This window comes from Mirounga angustirostris, unplaced genomic scaffold (genome assembly GCF_029215605.1).
Source record: "Mirounga angustirostris isolate CCGP_5_RB_7025 unplaced genomic scaffold, mMirAng1.0.hap1 SCAF_7, whole genome shotgun sequence".
Classification (NCBI taxonomy): domain Eukaryota; kingdom Metazoa; phylum Chordata; class Mammalia; order Carnivora; family Phocidae; genus Mirounga; species Mirounga angustirostris.
This window is the reverse complement of record NW_026991715.1, coordinates 151131319-151157512: the sequence shown is the minus strand read 5'-3', so window position 1 is coordinate 151157512 and position 26194 is coordinate 151131319.

Here is a 26194-nt window from a genome sequence, read left to right as displayed (position 1 = left end):
TAAGGTCGTATTCTGAGGTACTGGTGCTAAGAACTTCAACAAATGAGTTTTGGAAGGACACAATTCAACCCATACCAGGAACCTCCTCCTGAGAATTTCTTGAGGCTAAAATGAGCTAATCTCTGCAAGCACTGAGCATGGTGCTAGCAGGTGAGGGCTACCTGAAGCTGGCGTCCACGGGGAATCCGTTCTGATCTTCTTATCTACATGTGGACCCATCTCCCTCAGACTTGGATGGGATGTCATCGGTAACTGAGGACACCAACTTATTTATTAATTATTGGCTTGCTCGAACAAAAGGCTGAATTATAGATGCGTGCCCAATTTGGTTTCTGAAAAATAGAGAATACATCTTTCTTTTGTTTTATATTTTTTTAAAATTTTTATTTATTTGACAGAGATAGAGATAGTGAGAGCAAGAACACAAGCAGGGGGAGTGGGGGAGGAAGAAGCAGGCTTCCCATGGAGCAGGGAGCCCGATGCGGGGTTTGATCCCAGGACCCTGGGATCACGACCTGAGCCGAAGGCAGACGCTTAACGACTGAGCCACCTAACCGCCCCAGAAAATATATCTTTCTTTTAATGCATTCGTGAAACTTCCACAAAAAGTCGCCCATATATGAGGTCTTAAAGAAACCCTCAGTGAATTTGAAAGAACAGGAAACTTCCAGGTCTTCTTTGCCCTGGTGCCATGGAAGGAGGATCCATTTTATTAAGCAAATTTGCAGCTAATCGGAGAATTTCCAACTATGCTTCCAGACATCTACTTGATGGATTGGAAACATTTAAAGGCCTTAAAGCACATGGCTGGTGAATAATCAGGGGACACTGTTTAGATAAACAAAGGGGTTATGTATAGAAAAGGAAGGCGAGGGCTGGGACGATGGTGTGCAGCATGAAGCCACGCGCCCCAGGACAAGGATGCTGTGGTGTGAACGCTCCTGACTCATTCGGAGACTAAGTCGCGTGCGAGTGGGGGGAATTCCTGGCCTCAATTTTATTGCAAAATAAAAAGAAGCACCTGGATTCATTTCAGAGATTCTTTCCAGGGCTCTGAATCTCTCAAGCCTTGACTCAGAACCTGCCTGGGTTAAGCATTCTACTTTGGTTGTGGAATTAACCCAACAACGTAGTCGGGAGTACCTATGAGCTACTCCATTTTTCCATTGCCTTGGGAGCTGTCCCTAATCAAGGAAGGATGTTTTGGCCCCATAAAGAGAACATAATGATCTGATGTAGTCTCATGTCTGACCATAGTAAAACTAATTAATGTTGAGTGGTTTAAGACACTGAGGAAAGGAGACGCTCCGGAAGGACTCTGCTTTCAGACTTGAATGAAGGGGCTTTTCCTTAAAGAGGCTGAGTTAGTCCATCCCAAGTGCGTATAAACTTGGAATTTAGATTACATTACAGAAGGAAAGTCATGAAAATGACACCTGTCTCAGATAAATTAAGCATTTCTATCAAAATACCGACGAAAGTTGAAAGCTGCATGAAGTATGTTCCCTGTTGACATATTCAAAGAAAAAACAATATCCACTTCCCTTATTTTTTATTAAATTTTTAAGTTATTAAACTGTGGCTATGTATCGTTTTACAGCTTATCAAACATCCTGTGCCGCCAGTGAGACCACGTGCATGTTCCGCTGGCAACCCGAGTTAACACAGAGAGATTAAGTTGAAAAATAATTTCTGGTGCATTAGGTTCCATGTCTGGACCCAACCGCATCCTGGCGGGAGCTGCAACTCGAACAGCCTGTCACGTGCACAGGCAAGTGCCTGCAGAAACCCCACATGGATAGCCTCCCTGCTGCAGAGTGGGGGCTTGGCCCCGCATTCCCCCGTGACTCCCTGGACATAGATTTGGAGGGACGGAGAACACGCTGTAAAGGAAAGGGTAAAAATAACAACAACAAAAAAAGATAAACGGGTACTTAGCAGTTGAAATATAGCATTGATCTAGTTTGTATTTACAATGTGTTAAGTACTAACACATGAGTAAAATATTAAAGCAAGGTATTTATTAGAAGACCTATAAATAAAAGAGCAACAAGTTGTACACTCAGAATTAACTACACGCAATTGAGCATCCCTGGGCTGCACAGAATAACATGAAAGAAATATAATCGTGGCATGAAACACATGTTGATGGTATAAAGGAAGGCTAAAAGTTCATGGACAGAAAGGAAATATTCCTCTGATGTCGATGAGAAAATGCATAGACGGTCCTGCCCAAAGCCCTGTTATGATCTGCACAATGTGCTCCCCACGTACGTCCCACATGCAGGAGAGAGCAGAGCGGGTTTTCAGAGTCAGGCTCAGAAGAAATAAAGTGGAAACCGGGAGCCGAGAGAGGGTAGCCAGCCTGACCTCTAGACCGGGGTGACTTCAGACAGAATAGCTCGGCAGCGAGTCTAAGGGGCCCGCTTGCTGCATTTTTATATGTATTCCTTTTGGCAAGTAATTATGAATGAGGACATAAAGAATGAATGACTTGTCATTGGGAATGGAAATGCGTATTGAGATAAAACTATTTGAAATACATTCATTTCTGAAGTTTCTTTTTCAAAGGACTATTTGGGGCTTGGAGAAGGGATGTTGAGACTACATTTACATACTGCCTTTTCAGGACTATTGTCTCGGACTAACGGGTTTGGACTACTGCAACGAGAGCCCACGGGCCCGGGGAAGTTAACAGAAGTGTGCGCGCAGTCCTGGAGGCGGGCGGTCGGCCATCGATGGGGTGCCCCAGGCTTTGGTTCGGGCCAGGGCTCTTCCCGACGGTAGATGATGCCTTCTCGCCGTGCCCTCGCTCGGGGGAGAGAGCACTTCTCTGCTGTCCCTATTTATAAGGACATCAGTCCTATCATGGGGCCACAGCCTCACACCCTCATTTAAACCTAGTCACCTCCCAAAGGCCCTGCCTCCAAACACTGGCACACTGGGATGGGGGGCGGGGGGGTGCATGATTCAGTCCATAGCACTACTGTTCCAGAATGGGGGAAAATGTAGACAAAACATGATTTTTTTTAATTTTAGATTTTTATTTATTTATTTGACAGAGAGAGAGGCAGCGAGAGAGGGAACACAAGCAGGGGGAGTGGGAGGGGGAGAAGCAGGCTTCCCGCAGAGCAGGGAACCCGATGCGGGACTTGATCCCAGGACCCTGGGACCATGACCCGAGCCGAAGACAGATGCTTAACGACTGAGCCACCCAGGCGCCCCCAAAACATGTTTTTATTTTTTGTCACCGATTGATCTTGGTCAAGTATTGGACATGAGGCTATATTCAACTGCATGGGGGTTGGCAATCTAGTCCCTACAACCGGAGTCCCGCCAATGACTGTTTTTATAAGTGAACTTGGATTGGAGCATGGCCGTGGCCCTTCAGTCACATCCGTATACGGTGAATGGCTGCTTTCTCTCTACAACGGCGGAGTCCAGTAACACAGGAGAGGCCAGATGGCCAGTGAAGCCTGCAATATTCACACTCTGGGTTGTACAGAAGAAGTTTGCTGACCCTTAGACAGTCATGCTGTCCGACACAGCAGGCCTTGGCCGTGCTCGGCTCTTGAGCCCCTGACATGTGGCCAGTCCACGTGAGGTGCGCTATACGTGTAAAATGCGAAAGGCACAATGGGATTCAAAGATGTCGTGGGAAAAGTATGTATAATAACACATTAATTAGTTTCTATATCAATTGCATGTGGAAATGATGATGTATTAGCTTTATTGAGTAACGTATAATACATTATTAAACTTCACTTTGCCCATTTATTTTTATATTTTTATGGGTCTACAAGAACAATTAAAACGACCCACGTGTCTCACATCTGCAGGCGTGTTGCTGGTACGCAGCTCTGCTCTCGAGCAACGGACAGTATTTTTAGCAGGAAAACCGCCTTTAGAAATCTGCTTCTTGAATGGGTCCCTGAGTCATACAAATTGGCAAAAGTACTTAATTTCTGGTTTTTGACAGAACTGTTTAATCTTGATAAATCTAAATGTAAATATCCCAGAGCATTTCAAGTATCAATTTAGTCGTATTAAATCAGGATTCCATTGCCTTGGGCCTTGAATAACTGAGAAACGGTGTCCCTGCATGTGGACGGGGCTGAGAGCATGTGTGTTCCCTGCCCAGCTCCCCTCGTCCAGCCCCCTGTGTCCAGACGTCCCGCTGGCCTTCCCTCACTGCCCAGAAAGGAGTGGGCATCCCACTGGGGAATCAGGCGTGGGAGCCACAGACCACGGCATGTGGTCCCCAACCCCTTCGCCCCGGGGCCTGCCCCTGGGCCCGTGAGCCGACCTCTCTTGGGGTTCAGTGTGAGGTTGTGCAGCTTCCACCGTAAGAGAGGGGAGGTTCTCAGCAGGCCCCGGGAGCACGGCGTCCCTGCAGGGCCGTGTTTGTGCACAAGCTGAACTCTGAGAAGCAGATTCTCTACCCTTGCCTCTGGGCCGGTCAGTACATCTGCATCCTGTGGCTTCCCCTGAGGTCAGCAGACAGCCCCAGTGTCACCGGTGCCGAGAGAGGAGAAAAGAAGCGGCCTGGTTCAAAGGGGAGGGCCACATGCCGCAGGGACTTGGGAGCAAGGGCCGCAGAGCTGTGGACAGTGGGGAGGCCCCAGTTTCTGGGGCCTGGGTCTCCCCTCCCATCGGGAGGGAGTGCTCAGGATCTGAGGACAGAGGGCTTTTTGAAGAGCCCTCGGATGATGCAGGGGAGGTGGCCATCTTCACAAACCACATAAACCACTTTTAAGACCTGAAAAAGGACATTTTTGAATGTTTTTGCTTTTGTTCATGCAAATTAGATTAACCGCACAATGAGGAATGTTCTGGTTATTTATATTCGTGGGAGGGACCCTTTATTACTGATACATAGGTTCTGGCCTAAGCTATGAACAGGCTTCTTGAAATGAAAATATGCTCTGAATTAGGGTCCTGGCCCCCAGTTTGGAAAACTGTGATAATTCAAATCTGCGTGTGGCATCAGATGGGAGTTCCCAGGTAGACCTCGCCTTCCCTGTGATCTGTGTTCCCCGGGACGCGGCTCCCCTCTGCCACGCTACCACCAACGTTCACAAAGCAGCTCCACGGTGGTTTTGTCAATACTTGCGCAGCTCAGCTTTTCAAGAATTCAATATTCCCTATTATCCAAGTCTTTAAATTCTATCCAGCCTTTTGCATTGTTAATACCCAAGTTTAAATTTTATTTTACTTTATTTTTTTAATTTATTTTAAAGATTTTATTTGTTTGACAGAGAGAGAGACACAGCGAGAGAGGGAACACAAGCAGGGGGAGTGGGAGAGGGAGAAGCAGGCTTCCCGCGGAGCAGGGAGCCCGATGCCGGGCTCGATCCCAGGACCCTGGGATCATGACCCGAGCTGAAGGCAGACGCTTAACGACTGAGCCACCCAGGCGCCCCCCCAAGTTTAAATTTTAAAACAGAGGATATTTTAGCAGAGACCTCGATCATTTTATCATTTGTAACAATTAGTACTGCAGCTTAACTATTGCCAGAAAAAAAAAAAAAAATAGTGCCTCTAAAACCAATTCCAGCCATGAGGTGTAATCAAGGACGTTTTCAGCGTTCGAAGCCCGCAGACCTGGGCCATAGGAGCAGGAGAGCTGCGGCCTCCAGCTTCTGGAGACAGGCCACCTGCCCGCGTAGCGTGAGGGCACACCGTAGCACGAGCATGGCTTGCACGCACACACACCACACACGTGTGCACACGGGCTGGCATGCTGAGACACTCTGACATGCGGACATGTTCACGCACGCACTCACTCTTGCACACTCCGTGGAGCATCCTTGCACACTCTTCTCACCGGAGGGAGAAGCAGGACAGGCTGCATGGTTTGTTTTTTTTTTTTTAAAGATTTTATTTATTTATTCATGAGAGACAGAGAGAGAGAGAGGCAGAGGGAGAAGCAGGCTCCCAAGGAGCAGGGAGCCCGATGCGGGACTCGATCCCAGGACCCCGAGATCATGACCTGAGCCGAAGTCAGACGCTTAACCATCTGAGCCACCCAGGCGCCCTGCATGGGTGGTTTTAAGCAGAGACCTGAAAGCGATTGGAGTGATGTGATTTTAACTGAGCTTCCTGCTCGGAGGCCCCAGAACAGGCACCAGGCCCTGGAGAACATGGTCTGGGTAGAGACCACGGGTTTTCCATCGGTTACCAACCCTGTGGATTGGCCCACAAGTTGAATGAACATGTCCAAGCTTCTAAAATAAATTCAGAATGCTCAATGTCTGGGTTTTACTTTCCTAAAATCCTGATGCTGTATTTTATTTTGATATATATATACATGTATATATTTATATATGTACATATATATACACATATGTCTGTATATATATATATATATATATATATTTTTTTTTTTTTTTTTTTTTCCTGGAGCAAAGTTAGCCCTGAGGAGAGAAAGAACATAATGTATGTTAACAATCCCTTATGCTCTTAAATGACAGGAACATTGGGATGATTTCTCTTTAGATTATAAACTCCTCAAAGACAAGCCATTCATCTTTGCCACCAGCACATTATCACCTCCATGTAGCAGATGCTGAATGAGCCTCGTGGGCTCAGTGGCAGATATGACACCCACTGCACTGATCGAGCCTGGGTGTCCATAACACGAGTAAACGGTGTCATGCTGTTTGTCCCATGGAAGCCAAGAATGCAAATTAGGTGCTTTCCCCGGTGATCCTCTTCTGAATCTAACATGGTTCAAATTGAGCCAAGAGAACGTTCCATGCAACTACTCTAATTTAGACCTCTTCTCAGGTTAAAAATGTCTTCTACCTGGCCTGCATGATTTCAGTGCACTGGTCAAACATTTTACCCTTGAAATTCACTTCAAAATTTCCTAATGTGTCGAAAAATAATGGAAGTGAGAAATTTCTAAATGCTGATTTTTTTTCTTTTTCAGAGTTCGCCATAGTGCTTGGGTCTCCTGAGGTGTCCCTGGACCCTGGATGTTGACTTAGAGCAGAAATTCAGGATCCTACACCTGAGGCGGAAGAAACGGTTAGGAACAGTAGGGTCCCATGGGGTGTGGCCATCCCATCTGCTGGGGTCCTTCATTCTCTGTGGGCCCTGCAGAACTGCAGATGTGTGTATGTGTCAGCCCCATCACAACTCCGGAACACCAGACAATCAACAAGGAGGCCACCATAGCCTCAGGGAAAACACCAACCACAGGGGCTCCTAAGACCACCAAGCAAAGGGACTGACAGATCAATGAGAAAAATTATGAAAATAGAAAAACTGTTCATAAATACAACAGTCCAAGTGCAGAAAAAAACATATAGATTGGTAATGATTATTCAAAAAGATGTGTAGCCTCAAAAGTGACCCAAAATATGCAAGTGAAAACAGCCCAGATACAGATGTTCCTTCATCTTGACAAAAGTTGAAATCAGCATTGTGCTCATGGGTGATGAGCAGCTGAGAAAGCGAGAACTCACATGTGTGCACAGCTGAGAAGCTGAGAGAGTGCGTCAGGGCCGAACTTGGCTGTAACCATCAACATGTAGCATGACTTCGCTATTGTCCACATTCTATATGGTCTTGTGACATGTACACAAAGACGTCATGACAAGGATGGCTGTAACTTGCATCACTCATTCTAGCCAAGGAAGAAGAAAAGACAAAAAGCCTAACTGCTGACCAAAAAAGGAAACTAAATATGTTAGAATCCATTTTCCCCCCAAACGACCTCTACACGACCGTCAGGAGAAAGAAATGTGTAGGCTGGTGAGGACAGGTTCCTCAAAGTACTAGTGCATCTTTAAAACCCCAAGTTGGAAGCAAATAGAGTGATTTAAATACACGTGTCTTACATGTCTGACCTGCTTTCCGTGTGGCGCCCGTTGTGTGCGAGCTGGTTTTGGGCCGTAGGAATTACACGTAGTTGCCTCTGTACAAGCAAAACAACAACCACAACAACATAAGAGACCCGTCTGATTGAGGACTCTGCCCTTTAGCAACTGTGAAAATGTCTTCCTGACATTTTCCCTGTAACTACCAAATGCTTAGAAATCAGTGTGTGTAAAAACCTTCCGGAACAAGAACAGGCATTCCCACCCATTACAGCGTTGATTCTAGTTTCCCCCACCCCACTCCCACAACCCCGTTCCAAGAGTCATTCTGTTAACCCTTTCGGTCTCTCAATTACTCGCCTGTCCCATTTCATGTTTGGTAATGGGAATCATCGGCGATAATGAACGCTGTGATTATGCATGAAATTCAATTTTGGGGACCTTGTGCCTCACATTAATTATAAATCCTCTCCTAGAACACCTTTGAGATGTGGCTCCATGTTTTATTGAAATCTCCTCACAAACACATCTTCTTTGTGGCACCCTCCAGTTGGCCTCGGCGGGGAGCGTTAGACGTGAGTACAGACAATACGGCACACTCTGTTCATGTAGGTTCTTTCCACACAAAGGCACTTACATGGGATTGCAGGTCTCTTACACTGTGCGTGGGCCACCCTCAGGAGTCAACAGAGTTTTCCATAACCACGGTAGATGTAAAACATGGCAATGTTCAACAGACCTTGAATGGGACTCAGGCAAATTTCAGAATTAGCATACATTTCCTTGTTGGCTCAGCCACTATTACCAAGCTCCATAATGTTTACTGTTACTTCCATATTCTCAAGTAACGTGGGTTTCTTCTTTTTCTGTTTGGTTTTGACAAAGCCAGGGACACAGGCTGTCCTTTCTTCTCCTTCTGTTGGGCTGTGGAGGGATTTCTTCATCCGTATCTCTGCATCCATACCCCTGTGCAGATATGTCCTTCACCTCAGCTCCTGTCACAGAAGCTCGGCGCTAGTGAGTGGAAACCAGTCTGTTCCAGATCGGCAGCGTGTCGCCCACAGACACCTTCAATTCTACTGAAGGAAAATGCAATTCTGATCTGGGGCAGATGTTTTACCTTTAACCCACCCCAGCTGGAGTGGTCAAGGACACCTCTCAGTGAAGCTTCTGATTTCCTCCTGGAGTCCTGCTAGCATGCTGGCCCTTGGCCCTTCCTCCCCAGGGCTTTCATTCTGATGAGAAAGGACTCTGGGTTTTCTGCATCAGCTCTGAAGTCTTAAGTTCCTTTCTTGGAGTACATCTTTTCTGTAAAATATTTGCTAAAATTGCGCCTTCATCAGGAATGTTTTTTTTTTCTGTTATGTTATTATATTATGTGCACTTCTTCTCTTTCTAAGAAGAGCCTCTTTTGTCAGTGACAGGCAATAAAATGTGTGTAATACATGATGACAATCATGGTCGAGTGTACAAACTACAACTTTGTGTTTCATCTAACACCTATTTAGGGTCTTCTTTGTTAAAGATTCCCAGAGATAAAGCACATTGGGAAAAAAAAAATGGACAGTGCCCATGTGGGTCTCGGGCAGAAACCACTGGGGATAGAGCAATGGCGAAGCAAATCCATTCAATGTTTTGGTTATTGGAAGACATCAGTTCTACTAACTTTGTAGTTCCCAAATTTTGAACTAGGTCTATGTGTTAGCAATTTGAACCTCTGTGACTAATAGTTGTCAGGAATTGTGTGATGGACCCCAGGATTCCTCACAAACAACTACTAAGAGGGGATTCTGTGCAAAACTCTCTGATAGCAATATGCCAACAGTGGCTCAAATAACCCTCATGGATTCCTATGAAGATGGCACCATCAAGCTGATTAACAGAAGGCCCGGGAGCTGAGAGACGCAAAGCCATCGTGAATTGTGAGCAAGGGAGACAGGACTTTTTGGAAGAGGGGAAATGGGTGTGCAAACGTCTACCCCTGGAAGGGTGGGCGTGGCTACTCACCTTCTCCCTACAGGAGCCAGCTTCTACCTCTGCACTTAACTGCGGTGATGAAGGAATCTGTATTTACCTAACAACCCTGCAGAAATGGAAAATCAGGACATCCCTGTACCATATAAAGAAAGGTAGGAAATAGCATCTTTAATCTCTGTGCTGTATAGAGAAAGGGACCAAAACATAAAAACTTTTATAATCATGGGGAGCAATTAAACTTTAATTTGAGTCATTGCTCTGTTTCATGGCTTTATGAAACCATGTTTTCCACAATATATTTGGCTCAGTGTTAGCAACCAGCACAAGTGGAATGTGACAAACAGAAGATCTAGAACCAGCAATTTTGCTCCGACTGTGGTAAATTAATCAAAGTAACATTTTATTTACATAGTCTAAATACACCCTTGTGTTAAGATTTTAAGACAATTTTGGATTCTCTCTTTTTTTGGGGGAGAGTGCAGCCAATGTACAAACATCACGACCTGGATTCTGTCCCATTAGATCCCACGTGTCTGATTTGTATAGCTGAATGTCCAATAAATAAAACATTCAAGAATATTTTGTAGAAAATTTGCCCTTCACTCTATTGATTTCTATCAAATCTATCTAAAACTTTTCAGGCTTGACCTTTTCTTTTTTGAAGACAAAATATTCTCCCAAAGTGACAACATTAAAATGTTTTCATGTAGAAAACCCTTCGGTAAGGTATGTGTCATCAGGAAATAATGGATGATTGTCTCCTCCCGATAAAGCAAGATGCAGCCTGTTGTCTCAGTTGGTGATCAATGATGGGGTGGCCTGGGGAGATGTAGTCCATGCCCCCAAAGGGGAGAGCTGAGGCCCGTTCCCACCGTGACCATGGGGCCCACTCCCCAGTTCCTGGAAATCACACGTTCCTGTGTCAGTATATGCCTCCGACTTTCACCAATTATCCCTGAGGTTCTTCTGGGAGTTTATTTTGTCAGCAGGATCATTAATTTTCTGTCTTAGCCACTCATATACAACGTTTCATGTTAAGCAGAAAGACAGAGTACAGGTTAGAAACTCTGGAACGGCTGTGGTCTGCGATTGTTTGTCAAGGCCTTTAAAGAGACAAAGAGAGGGAAACATGTCACTCCATTTTCTATTTTTATTATGGATTATATCAGCGTTAAACACATGCAGAATATTTACAGGGCCAGGACTAAGAAGAGGCAAGACAGGAGCCTAGCATTTAAAAGGTGTGGCAGAATTTAGTATTTAAAGTGAATATGTTAATAACCATTTTTAAAAATTAAAATTATTGCAATGTACCCATGATGAATAAAATAGGAGACCGTAAAGGAAGACAAGATCAGCTGCTGAAGCCCCCTTTTACGTCAGGCTCCGGTGTGGCTCAGCATAGCATTGCAGCACAGAATGCAAGTGTTGGTGTGTTCACTGGGACAGAATCTCCAGTGGGGATTGCTGTCTGGGGTGGAGTCACTGTCCACCTCCAGTCATGGCAGAGAAAAGAGAACGACCAATAGAAAGTGTCTTGAATGCCTGATCTGGGACAGATACTATAAAGGACATATTTCTTTATCAATACCAGTCTCAGTATAGATACATTAACTATGTATTACCATAACAGTCACGTATACTATTTCTTTTAATTTTGATGTAATTTTGCAAGTCAAGTGTTAATTTATGCAAATATTTATGCAGTGTCTTTCAAAAATTGACCTTGTTTCCCTATCCTGGGCTTCACAGCGTGTGGAAAGCCTCCTCTAAGTCCCAACCACAACCCTAGGAATCAGTAATGACCATCCTCAAGCTCAGACACAGAGGAGAAGGAGGGTAGGTGTTAACAGGCACAAACCGACACAGCCAGACCCACTGGAACCTCGGCCCTGACGTCCGTAAGTTCAGGCAGAAGCACCTAGGAATGTGAGTTTCAGAAGTTAAAACAACTAGGGCGCCCGGGTGGCTCAGTTGGTTAAGCGACTGCCTTTGGCTCAGGTCATGATCCTGGAGTCCCGGGATTGAATCCTGAAGCAAGTCCCACAGCCAGTCCCTCATCAGGGAGTCTGCTTCTCCCTCTGACAACTCCGCCTTCTCATGTGCTCTCTCTCTCCTCAAATAGATAAATAAAATCTTAAAAAAAAAAAAAAAGAAGTTAAAACAACTAAGGTGAATCGTTGAATCATATGACATATATGGGAAGCTTCTCCTAAGAGGTAAACCTGCATTTTCTGCGTGAGCAGAAATATCACATCCTCCTCAGGACAAGAGAGGAAGTGGCTGGACCCAAGTAGGAACCGACTGTGCTGAGGACCAGCCACTGCGGGTCGCATCACAGAAGCACGCAGAACAGGAACCGAGAGGAAAGGCCACCTGAGGTTTGAGCAAATGGACAGAACTCTGATTTATGAACTGTCACTGGGACCCAGATGAACTATATGCAGGAAAGCGCTCATGCGCTTGCTAAGTAAAAAAAAAAATAAATCTCCTAGGAACAGGACAGAATGAGCTCTATGTGTGTAAAAAAAGTATATAATTGCATAAAATTCTCTAAAACCTGTGATGCAACCCCGGTCTAGAGAACTTGACTAAAGATAAAAGGAGAGAGAGTAAGACACATTGTGGTTGAGCAATGTCATAGGCCACACTCCCGAAACCCAAGTGAGCCGTGCACATTTGGGGCGCAGATCAACAAGAATGACGTCGTGCCAGAGTGCGGCTCTCATTCGCGATTCCAGTCTGGAAGCATCTGCTGGAAATCTCGTCCAGCTAAAATCCTTTATCTGATAAGTTTCAAGCTTGCTCTGCCGACAATTTTCTTTCCCAGGAAGTAGAAGGAGAATCAAAGGCAACTGTTATTCCAGAATTAATGTTGAGCAGCACAGACAGGCTGTTGGCTCAAGTGCAGGAGGCAGAAGCCCCAAGGGAACCTGCTATGCCATTCTGAGGTTTGCAAAAACCCAAGAGGCGGGCGAGCAAGTGTAATGGCTTTCAAACCATGGTTCCCTGTGTGATGTGGCTAGGTTCAGGAGGGAGAGGAGAGACAGTGAGGGTGGAGAGTGAGTCACGTGTCCCCAAGTAGAAAGCGTTTCTTCACCCTGTATTGATAAGCCTGGACCCCGAGCAGGTGCGAAGGTGGTACCGTGTCTCAGCAATATCACAGTGAGCCTTCTCTCACAATCTGGGTTGACTGACATAATCTTGAGAAGTGGAAACAGCAGTGGATGAGACAGATTTGGTCTACGTGGAGTCCAAGACCTGAACCAAGTGTCATTTGTATTTTTGTGCATGTGACTGTGCCACCACCATCCAAGGACCCCTCTCTGAGAATTAGTAAATGTGAAAAAAATTCAAAAAATAAGGTTCAGTAGATCTGTAGGTCATTACTATTTTTAATATTTTTTATTTTGCATATTTCTACAAATTGTCCATAAAGCTCACATTTACTAGAATGTTGTAAGTAGGAATGAACACCTTGATTAGAAAATTTAAAAAAATCATATTTATAAAATTGTGGTATCTTCATCAGTCAGCAACTGGGAAGGAAGAAGCAATGGACAGTGATGGAAGGAGACACCTGTTACCGGCTGTCCTGGACTTGAATTTTGGTAACTTTTAATTCTTCCTTATTTTTTTTAAGCAATGAGAAATTCTGAAGTTGCCATAAAAAATAAGAGGTCTTGTAGGCAAATGCTTAAACTAGCGCATTTCACAGCACATACATACTGTTAGTCCTTACTGTTATTGTTGTGGATCTAAGTTTGTTTAAAAGACAAAGTGAAGTATGCTGTCAGAGGCAGGAACAGTTGCTGCCAGCCAATGGGGACAGCCCAGGCTGCAGGTGCATCTATTCCCCACTCCGACACCCTGCCATGGAAGGCTCCTGCCTGCCCTCCACCAGGATGTCCCACTCAGGAGCAGAGGACGCAAACCTGGGAGTTCCAAAATACCTAGCAAATAAAACAATAAAGATGTTGCTAACTTAATATCTTGTTGCAATTCATGGAAATGAAAATGTCTATTAAAATAGCTGCTGAGAGAGTTTCATGCAAATGGCCAGTGAAGGATGATTAAGATGAAATAGGGAGATCCTCAATGAGTGTAACCCATCACCGTGAAGGGCCTTTCAGAGCAAGTTGAGCCCTCGAGGGAGGAGCAAACCTGCTCTGCTCACAGCTCTAGTCCCCTCCCCTCCCCAGCACCTGCGTGACTGGTTGGACCACCTGGTGGGGCAGACTGAGGATTCTGGGATGGAAGAGCCCATGTGAGATGGTGGCCTCAGGGACCCCAGTGGATTGGCTGTGTTGAGACAAATACTATTTGTCTATTCTATATGTATATTTTTACTATTTGAGCATTATGTCATATCTTCTTTAAAAAGGAATGTATATATTTATTCTCTGCATGACAGAAATAATTTTTAAGTTATTAACTCAAGAAAAATGAGTCATATTCCATGACATCGTGCCATTGAGGTATTTTGTTTAATTGTGACCATGTCCACTTAAAGAAAAAACCCTCATCCAAATAATACAACTTTTTGAATTATTGTTCCATTAAGTAGGGTCTTTATATCATCCAGTTAACAGACTTTGCCCCATACTTAAAAGTGGAGCCCCTTGACTTGTGACCCCACCATTTTATCTTGAGCATGTTCTTAGGGCAGCACAACAAGGCAGAGGACCCTGAGCTGATACTCCTCTTCCCGGCCAGAAGAGGTTGAGAAAGAGTTTCTCAATAGGGTGATTCATCCCTGCTCTGATATCAGGGGACATTTGGGAATGTCCAAAGATATTCGGTTGTCACTCCTGGGGTGGGAGAGAGGTTCTCCTGGCATCTGGTGGGTAGAACCCAGGGATGCTACTAAACATGGGGCGACTAGCCACAGCCGAGAGTTTTCTGGCCCAAATTGTGAAGAGTGTCCAGGGCTGAGTAACCCCAGTAAGAAGGAAAGGGAGAGGGATCTAGTCTCAGGTGTTTGTGGATTGTCTTCCCTGGTAGTGAGGGAGGTCATGAAGGTGGAAGAAGGTAGGCTCTCCTCCATCTTTTTTTTTTCCCCTCCCAGCTCATGATACGTATCTTTCTCTTCACAAGGTGCTTTCACAAATTTAGTGAAAAATTCCCATTCCCTTTGCTTTTTAGTAGATGTGTCAACTCATTATTTTTAGTGACTAAAACAACTTTGTCACTTTAACAATGAGGAAAATGCAGCATGGTCGTTGTCTGTGTGAGGCATTTGCATTTGGAACATGCATGATGTTTTTGCATGTGGGCAGTTGTGGGCGTGTGCTCTCCCACATTTGACCACTGCGGCTGAACCCCCAGCTCTTTCTTCGCTGTCTCTGACTGATCTTCCTTTTGGAACAACTCAAAGAATTCCCTTTTACTCTGGGGTTTTGATGAAATTTTTGTTGTTGTTGTTAAGTTCTGTGCATTTTCTTCCATATTCATTTGTGTTGTGATTATTTTCATGTTCACTCATGTGTATTTTCCACAACCAATCTCCATTATTCATGTCAGCTTTGGGCAAAATGGGAAAGCAGATCCTTTTAAATAGTAGCACCCATGAGTATGTCAAACTGCAGAGAAAAATGATGTGTATGTATATTTATATATGTGCATACATTATACATATGTGTGTCCACACATGTGCATAAGCATACATACACGTGCACACACGTATCCTGAAGACCCTAACTTATAAATTTAAAAATATTTTCCTCCTATTTAAAAGATGCCTCACTAGAAGAAATAACTCAGCAGTCTAGCTGGAGTTCAAAGTATTTTAGGAAATGCTTCCAGGGATCTCAAATCAGTGGGAAGAATTTGTGATGAAACACTCCAGAGCCTCTGGGGTCAGCTACCAGGAGAATGATGAACAAATAATCTCTGTCAGGGTGAAAAACATAATTTATGTTTTATCAAGAATGCCAGAGGACAGTGATGGAGCCTGTCCTCCATGTGTACTTCAAGCCCCTTTGTCGCCTCTGGACGTGGTATGAGAATCCATTCAGCTCCCCCTCGCCCGCAGGCACATGTCTGGTCCCTTGATGGGAACGCGCCTGGGGACGCTGAGGCTGGCTGCTTGCTCCCCTACAGCCGAGCTCCTCACTTTAAAAGATTCCTCAGAAACATCAAATTTAAGAGCTGGGAGAGCTCACAGATACCAGCTCCCTGGGCTTTTAGATGAGGAATCTGATGTCCAGAGAAATGAAATGACTTGCCCAAGGACCCACCACTGGTCATCAGCAGAACTAAATCTTAAGCCTAGAATGTCGGGACATGAGTCCAGTGTTCTTTTCACCACAACTTCCAGGGAAGAAAAGTCATTTTTCTCCAGGAATTTAAGATTTCAGTTGTACATGCTTTCCTCCCACTTCCTGATCTACAAAAACACAGGTAAACCTGATCACATGCATGAAGAACTTTCTAAGTAATCTGGTGTACGGGGGCATCACTCGTCTCTGAATTCCCATATGTCTTTTCATTGCTTGGTTGACCATACCCATTTTTTTATGCATTGTCTTCCCCAAAATATCCTTGTGAAAACTGAACATTTCTTAAACTTCTCTTATTTTCACTGTAATTTCTAGATGCACTAACAATTAAAAAGTACATAAATAGGGCGCCTGGGTGGCTCAGATGGTTAAGCGTCTGCCTTGGCTTAGGTCATGATCTCAGGGTCCTGGCATCGAGTCCCGCATCTGGCTCCCTGCTCAGCGGGAAGCCTGCTTCTCCCTCTGCCTGCCACCCCCACCCCCGGGCTTGTGCTCTCTCTCTCTCTCTCTGGCAAATAAATAAGTAAAATATTTTAAAAAACTACATAAATATAACAATCAGTAGTGATACATGAATACGGGAGTATATGATTTTCACTTAAAATCTTAATGTATAGCATCTTGAATTTTTTAGTTATTTGCTGATTTAAAGTGGGAACTTCCCATCTACATTTGTGACCATAATTTAGTTGATTTTGACTGAAGAATTCTGGTGGTGGCTAATAAAACTTATAGCTCTCTGTAGCTCATGGCATGAATATTTTAATACCTATAGACCCTTTCTGAGAACAGCACTTTCTCTCTTAAGAAGATGTTCCTTTTCATGGAAATCCACTTTTTTTAAGTACGCTCCATACCCAAACTGAAGCACAACAGCGATCTTGAACTGAGGACCCTGAGATCAAGACCTGAGCTGAGACCAAGAGCCGAATGCTTAACCAACGGAGCCAGCCAGGTATACCTGGAAATTCCATTTCTTGTTGATGATTTGTATTTTTGTACATGTGATCAAGTTTCTTTTGTAAAAGGGAGGCATCATTATAGAAGTTTAATCCTTGCAAGACACTAGATTTTTTTCTACATTTGCAACACACACGCGCACAGTTTTTATGAGGTTGACGTGGTTTTGTGTATTTTGAGAAAATATCTCCTGGGTTGAAATCTAGTGTTAATAAACCTACCATTAAAATGATTCTATGTACCCACAGGCATCTAATGGAACATTGTATGGAGCTGGATCTTAGCACAATGCTTTGACTCAGTTTTAAGAATCTCACATAGAATTGAGTCCTGAATGGCAAAGTTGGAATGAATTTAGTCAAATAAGGATTTTAGAATGAAGCACAGACACTATTCTATATCATAGGTTGTATGCCAATAAATAAAGTAAGCAACTTTGTTACAGAGACATTTAGAAAATCATTTGGAAATATAATGAAATAACCGTGCCTTTCAGTTAATAAGGACAAAGAGGTTAAAAGAAGGTCAGGGCCAGTGTTGATCTAGCCTCTCAGGAAAAAAAAAAAAAATACAAAATCCAAGATGCATGAAATTAAGATTAGTACCATTCATTCCATCCTCACGTGACTCTACAACATCATTTCCTTATTCTGTTAGTTGAATACCAGTATCTTGGGATACATAAAATTTACTACCATAGTACATATATCCATTGATAAGGCACAGCCTGAACTCAGAACCATCCAGACTTGTGAAGCACACCAAGAAACAAAGATTGGAAACGCCAGGTACTGAGGTCACAGGAAATCCTCCCACGCATCTTCACTGGATGCTCTTTACATGCCTGTAGCGTGTGTGGGAATGCACATGGACTACATGCACAGAGAATGTGCATGAGCCAGAGGGAAGGCATGCTAAGGAGTGATGAAGCTTCTACCTGCATCATGAGAACAACAGCAAAGCCTGCTTTATAAAAAGCATCTCATTTAATTCTCCCAAGCCCTTTGAGGAACCCGAGAAACAGAAGTGCCCCATACGACAGGGTTGATAAAGGGTGAATCGGGACTGGACGTGGCTTCTCATTCTAGAGAACCATACGGTGACTGCATCCCCATGGGGAGCTGCCAACTGAGAACCTCTGATGTTATTTTGAGGAGGTCTTTTTTTTTTTTTCCTCTAATTTTTTTTTGGCCAACTAATACAAACATATATGAATTTCGTAAATACAGAGAGTGACTGTCTTTGTCACTGTACCTTTGTAGGGGAGCTTATTTTTCTGCTTTTGACTTTATTCACTATGCAAACCCTTCATTTCCACGCAGGCAACATGCCCCAAATATCCAGTTACTGAAACTGGAGTTTCTGAGCTGGAAACCAGGTCCATATGGACCGCGTGGTTTACTAGGATCTCACTTCCATGATAGAGAAGGGAGAGCCCCCAGAATGAGCTGGCAGCCCGGTTCTGGGTCCGCCGATCACTGCTGTGGGCTCAATCTAGCAGTGTCCGGTATCAGCTCAAGGTGTGGTCACAGACATGCAAGCTGCAGGCTGGTCCTCCACCATGGAGAAGGTTATCCACGAGTAAACATCCTGTAATGACATTTAGGATATATAAAATCTACATATTCATTGATTGGACAATTGAGGACAAAACTCATAGATGTCTCCAAAGTCTGAGTGATCCTCCTGGAATATTTATACTGATTAAACAAACCAGGTAACTTAAACATCCCTTCTGTATTTCGTATTTTTATATACAACCTAATTTCTTGAGATGCAAAAAAGGTCTACGTATTGTGACAATGATTTTGTGAGTGAAAAAGTCTATTCAACAATAAAACAAGATTGCAGTAGCTTAGTCGATAGTCTGCTAAAAGTCAGGAGATTTAAGGTGTTTTTAAGTAAGAATTGGCTTGGATTTAGAAATGCACTACCTGTCAAAAAAACGGCTCATGTGATTATCTGACAAGGTTGCGGGGAATCGTGGGCCATTTTCTATGGCACTTCCCTCCCCCACAAGAGAGGAAACTCGTACTCTAATGAGAAAAGAAGAGCTTTGGCATGGAAGCCAAATTAAAAGAAAGGAAAGCTTTCAAGACCAAAAATGTTTAGTCTAGGTACTAATGTTTAGGCTCTGCAGTGCCCAGGAAAATGTGACTCCTCCAAGTCAATAAATCTTGGTAACAGCCCTCCCCGTCGTCAACAGGGCACATGACATGAGAATGCATTTAATTCACGGGGAAGAATGATTGTCCTTTCAGATCGGCACACGATGGTGCAGCAAGGGTGATCGCCGAGGACGAAGAAGCACGCCCACGGCGCCGTGGGTGCTGGTGGGTGTGGGGTCAGCAGCCCCTTGCCCGCGGATCACAGGGCACAGGTCTCCTGTGGGCCGCCAGGAACAGGGACCGGGCCGCCCTCTGTTCTGCGCAACTCAATGCCACTGTCCTAACTCCTTCCTTCTGCGTCCCGCTTCCCGTGACCTTAGAGTATGTGTCTCGTTGGCTCAGAGGGAAGAGAAGTCATTTCCTAGAGGGCCATGAACTGTCAGAGGTCAGAGACTCCTCCTGGCCTGCCACTTGCTTGCTCTACACCAAGGGCTTCTATAGCAGAATGCGTAGAAGTAGCCCGGGGTAATGCACTGATGCAAAGCAGTTCCTTTCCTGAAATGAATGCCCCGGGCATGGCTGCCCATGGCAGTTTCGGCTTTCTTTTCAACAAAGTGAATGAGAATCTGCTCTCCCCTTTAATCAGGCTCGTCTTTCCTGCTACACTGATACAAGTGTATAAATGTGGAATTCACACCACCGGGCAGATGCATCTTGGAGGCATGAGTGAATTAGTGATTCAACAGAGGCTTATCAAGTGCCAAGTGTGTACCAGACCTGGGGCTGCTGCCCACACCGACCCTGCTCTCCAGACGGCACATCCCAGCCCTCAGGGCTCGGCAGGGAAGGGCTACAGACATGGCCCTGGAGAGCCCCGCCCGGGGGCCACGGGAGCATAACACCAAATCCAGGCTCTGCCACCTGCCGGCCACGTGACTCCGGCCACTGACTTGCTCTCTTTTCCTCAGTCTCCTCATCTCTGTACTGAGAATAATAATAGAACATTTGTAGGATTTCAGGGGGAGCGAAGCACATGTATATAGGGCATCCCATGACAGTGCCCTGATCATGAAAATCAAGGCCATTTGTCAACATCCTGATGTGGGAGAAGGAAGGGAGGAAGGCAAGAGATAACTCCTGCAAAGCCTGAAGTCTGAGCAAGTCTGTGTGAGGCAGGCTGAGGGGGAGGGCGAGGGAAGACCTGTTCTCATGATGCAAGGAGAGAAGGCCCTGGGCCTCCATCACTGTGAGCACAATGTGAGGCTGGGAGGTGGGCAGGAGCCGTGTGGACAGAAGATCTGACCAGCCCCATGCACACCCCCTACATCCACCTGGAGGTGCTCATGGGGACAGACAACACACAGCCCCTTTGTAACATCAGTAACTTCAAGTGCCTTAGGACGATCGTTTTACATCTAGGGGCTGTGAAAGAGAATGAATGGCAATGGTAAGTGACCCCCCCAAAAGCCCTATAATACCTCAAAGTAAGTTGGTAATTTCGTCCGCCCAGTTCATGTGTTGGATGTCTAATCCTCAGCCCCTCAGAATGGGACTGTGTTTGGAGACAGGATCTTTAGTGAACTAATCAAGGTAAAATGTCACTGGAGTGGGCCCTAATCCAATAGGGCCTGTGTCCTTGATAAGAAGAAAGGACGGCACAGACAAGCACCCAGGGACGCCCACGTAAGGACACAGGGAGAAGATGCTTCTCCAGGCCCAGCGGAGGGGCCCTGCAGACGGCTCTCGGCATGAACGGCACCTGGGGACCAGGGCTTGATTCTTGCAGCAGTCACGTAAAGGACACAGGCAGCGGGGTGCCTTGGGGCCTGGACACTCCCAAAGGCTGGTCACTTCTGGTTTTGGGGGTGGACAGGGCCACTCCAGGGTCTGGGGCCCCTCTGCAGAAGTTGGCAGGTGCCATTCATTGGCAGAAAAGCACACAGAGGCCAGAAGATGAGTTGCACAGAGCTGCTCAAGGCATCCCCGGATCTGAGCAGGCCACCATCTGTGCCCCCTGCAGCCCTGTCCCTTGCTGAGCCCTCCCCAAATGCCTAGAGGGGCCGGGCAGCCGGCTGTCTGCTCCCCAGGCCAACGGCGCATGCCTCAGCTTACACGAACCTACCGAGACAGGATGTGTGTGTGTCTCCTGTGGGTAATTCCTCCAGGTGGGGCCGGCCCCTGATTTATTCTCCTGTTTCCGGCATGCACACTGTGCCTGGAGCAGGGCAGTCAAACGGCAAATATTTAACTAAACTGAATAAACACAGATTGTTGACTGAGATTTTCATCTTGCCTGTCTACTTCAGTCCCGGGATCTCCCACAGACCCATGCATCAATTAATTTCCTACAACTTCCTGATGGATACGTAATTAGAGAGGCAGTCCCAGAGCCACTGTCTTCAGGATGCTTCCGGAACTCGACCAGAGTCCACGTATACTCATCAGGAAACTGGACAGAGAAAAAAAGCTGATGGAGGAAAAACAAGAGAATACATTTGATATAAGTACAATAGTTGAAATGTTTGCATCTAGTGCCTACCTGTAATTCTCATAACTGACTCTCACGGTGTCCGCTTTTCAGCTTAACAGAGATACGAAATCTGTGACCATATAGAACAGTTCGAAATGCATCTAAAGTAGTCAGAGCCTGATTCCTATGAAAAGGCACTGGGTTTTTGTTTTTGTTTTTTCGCCATTGTTTTACTTTGTCCCATCGACTCCGTGGAGTAAAAATGGGAATGGGATAGACACGAAGAGATTCTAAGTCTGTGCTGCCCCAAGGTAATGGACCTCAAAAGAACAAAAACAGCAAACAAAAAACCCTAGGATTATAGCAGAGTTACTATACTTCCCATGGAAAGGATAAATATCTGTCCATATTCAAGTTGATTTTTCTGAAAAGAAAACTTTAAACTGAGATTCTTTTAAGAAGCTGAGAACCCAAACAAATTTCAGTGAGGGTATTTAAATCTCACTGGAATCAATAATCATCCCCAGAGGTTTGGTTTTCCAGGACAATAGGGTAGTCTGTGCAGGCCAGGACTCTGGTCCATCTGTCATTCTCATTCTCCCAAATTTCTGTGCATGATGATCCTGGCAGTCCAGCCATTTCTGCTCTTAACCCAGCACTTTTTTTTTTTTTAATTAAATTTAATTTTATTATGTTATGTTATTCACCATACAGTACATCATTAGTTTTTGATGTAGTGTTTCATGATTCGTTGTTTTCGTATAACACCCAGTGCCCCATGCAGGACGTGCCCTCCTTAATACCCATCACTGGGCTAACCCATCCCCCGACCCCCTCTTCCCTCTAAAACCCTCAGTTTGTTTCTTGGAGTCCATAGTCTCTCATGGTTCATCTCTCCCTCTGAATCCCTCCCACCATTTTTCCCTTCCTTCTAATGTCCTCCATGCTATTCCTTATGTTCCACAAATAAGTGAAACCATATGATAATTGACTTTCTCTGCTTGACTTCTTTCACTTAGCATAATCTCCTCCAGTCCCATCCATGTTGATGTAAAAGTTGGGTATTCATCCTTTCTGATGGCTGAGTAATATTCCATTGTATATATGGACCACATCTTTATCCATTCATCTGTTGAAGGGCATCTCGGCTCTTTTCAGTCTGGCTATTGCAGACACTGCTGCTATGAACATTGGGGTGCATATGGCCCTTCTTTTCACTACATCTGTGTCTTTGGGGTAAATGCTCAGTAGTACAATTGCTGGGTCATAGGGTAGCTCTATTTTTAACTGTTTGAAGAACCTCCACACTGTTTTCCAAAGTGGCTGTACCAACTTGCATTCCCACCAACAGTGTAAGAGGGTTCCCCTTTCTCCATAACCTCTCCAACATTCTAACTGGTGTAAGGTGGTATCTCAATGTGTTTTTTTTTTTTTTTAAGATTTTATTTATTTATTTGAGAGAGAGAATGAGATAGAGAGAGAGAGCATGAGAGGGGGAGGGTCAGAGAGAGAAGCAGACTCCCTGCTGAGCAGGGAGCCCGATGCGGGACTCGATCCTGGGACTCCAGGATCATGACCTGAGCCGAAGGCAGTTGCTTAACCAACTGAGCCACCCAGGCACCCCTCAATGTGGTTTTGATTTGAATTTCCCTAATGGCTAATGATGATGATCATTTTTTCATGTGTCTGTTAGCCATTTGTATGTCTTCTTTGGAGAAGTGTCTGTTCATGTCTTCTGCCCATTTTTTGACTTGATTATTTATTTTTTGGGTGTTGAGTTTGAGAAGTTCTTTATAGAACTTGGATATCAGCCATTTATCTGTAGTGTCATTTGCAAATATCATCTCCCATTCGGTGGGTTGCCTCTTTGTTTTGTTGAGTGTGTCCTTTGCTGTGCAGAAGCTTCCTATCTTGATGAAGTCCCAAAAGTTCATTTTTGCTTTTGTTTCCCTTGCCTTTGGAGACGTATCTTGAAAGAAGTTGCTGTGCCGATGTCAAAGTGGTCACTGGCTATGTTCTCCTCTAGGATTTTGATGGATTCCTGTCTCACATTGAGGTCTTTCATCCATTTTGAGTTTATCTTTGTGAATGGTGTTAGAGAATGGTCGAGTTTTATTCTTCTGTATATAGCTGTCCAATTTTCCCAGTACCATTTATTGAAGAGACTGTCTTTTTTCCATTGGATATTTTTTCCTGCTTTTGTTGAAGATTAGTTGACCATAGCGTTGAGGATCCATATCTGGGCTCTCTATTCTTTTCCATTGATCTATATGTCTGTTTTTGTGCCAGTACCATGCTGTCTTATTGATCACTGATTTGTAATATAGCTTGAAATCAGGCAACATGTTGCCCCCAGCTTTGTTTTTTTTCTTTTTCAACATTTCCTTGGCGAATTGGAGTCTTTTGTGATTCCATACAAATTTTAGGATTGTTTGTTCTAGCACTTTGAAAAATGTCATTGGAATTTTGATCGGGATGGCCTTGAAGGTACAGATTGCTCTGGGTAGCATAGACACCATCAAAAAGGAGAATTTCAGACTGATATCTCTGATGAATATGGATTCCAAAATTCTCAACAAAATCCTAGCTAATAGGATCAAACAATACATTAAAAGATCATCCACCACGACCAAGTGGGATTTATCCCCAGGATGCAAGGGTGGTTCAACAGTCACAAATCAATCAATGTGATAGAACACATTAATAAGAGGAGAGAGAGCCAAATGGTCCTCTCACTTGATGCAGAAAAGATAAAATACAGCATCTTTTCCTGATTAAAACTCTTCAGAGTGTAGGGATAGAGGGAACATTCCTCAAGTTCATAAATGCCATCTATGAAAAACCCACAGCAAATATCATCCTCAATGGGGAAAAGATGAGAGCCTTTCCCTTAAGATCAGGAACATGACAAGGATGCCCACTCTCGCCACTATTGTTCATCATAGTACTGGAAGTCTTAGCAACAGCAATCAGACAACAAAAAGAAATAAAATGTATTCAAATTGGCAAAGAAGAAGTCAAACTCTCCTCTTTGCAGATGACATGATACTTTATGTGGAAAATCCAAAAGACTCCACCCCAAAATTCCTAGAACTCATATAGCGATTCAGTACTGTGGTAGGATACAAAATCAATGCATAGAAATCAGTTGCTTTCTTATACACTAATAATGCAACTGTAGAAAGAGAAATTAGAGAAATGATTCCATTTATAATAGCACCAAAAACCATAAGATACCTCGGACTAAACCTAACCAAAGAGGTAAAGGATCTATACTCTAGGAACTACAGAACACTCATGAAAGAAGTTGAAGAACACACAAAAAGAAGGGAAAACATTCCATGCTCCAGCACTTTTCAGACTCCTTTGCTAACCCAACATTCTGGGTTCTCAAGCCTCAGGACTTTGGTTTACAGGCTACAGAAATACCACCTCAAGTTAGCTTCTGTGGGAAAAGGGTAGTGGTGTTGGGGTGCATGTATGCGGTCAGACGCCTAGGAAATGCAGAGTTCATGTGGACACAGGTGGGTGCCAGAGTGCGGTTTGCTTTCCAACAGTGCCCTCTGGACCTGCCCCATCCTGTCCCGGCCCTGCCCTGGGGTCTGTGCACACACATGTCTGAGTGCGGGGCAGCATGCCGACTTGGGCTGCCTGTGAGACCACTGCTGGCCATCGCAGAGGGACACCATCCCTGATGAGCGGGAGAAAGAATGAGAACAAGACAGTGAGCTCAGAAGTCACACAATAATACATTTAGTAAGTTATGGGACACAAAAGCTTTTTAAGACTAATACCGCAAATGTATGAAAAAGCACGCAAGGGGGCGGCTAACACTTCACAGTGGACTATAAGGAATTTATTTTCTTTTCCTTTCTAAATTTTATTTATGCATTGCAAAATATCTTCACCTTTCAGTAACAATCTAGTCTGTGTGTGACTGTTCATATCAGTGAGTCAGGGGCATAATTCTCTTTGCTTGCTCTTTGTTCATGGTTTTCACCCAACGTCATGAACATATCCTAGACGAGAGCAATACTGGAAAGAAACTTGTTTTTTTTGTTTGTTTGTTTTTTTGGTCTTTGTTTCTTGTTTCTTGCTCATGTGAAAATAAAGAATCCTAGGTTGTACTACAATCATTTTTTTTTAATCCTGAGGATTTTAAGACGCTCAAGAAAAGTTATCTTTTCATTAAGTAGCACACTTTCCCCTGCAGAAAGAAAAAAATAAATAAAGTGGTGTGTTCTGAAACAGCTTTGGTCTGTGCACTCAGTCTTTCTGACCCTACGGGGACAAAGGATTTTCTCAGCAGGGCATCTCTGTCATGTGATCCTACGAGGCCCACTGGCCCATCCGTGATCCTCTAAACGATGCTGTATGTCTGGATGGGCTCTTCCGTCCTGGCGACTGGCCCCAGCTCAATGAGGAATCCAGAGTGGGGAGTGCGGTGGCCCAGCGGGAAGGGCTGTGGCCCGGCCACCAAGCCGGCGGTGATTCCTAGCACTGCGCAGAGACCATGCACTGGCAAGCTTCCAACGCAGTGCTAAAAGGTTTGACCTGTCTGGCCTCGGATTT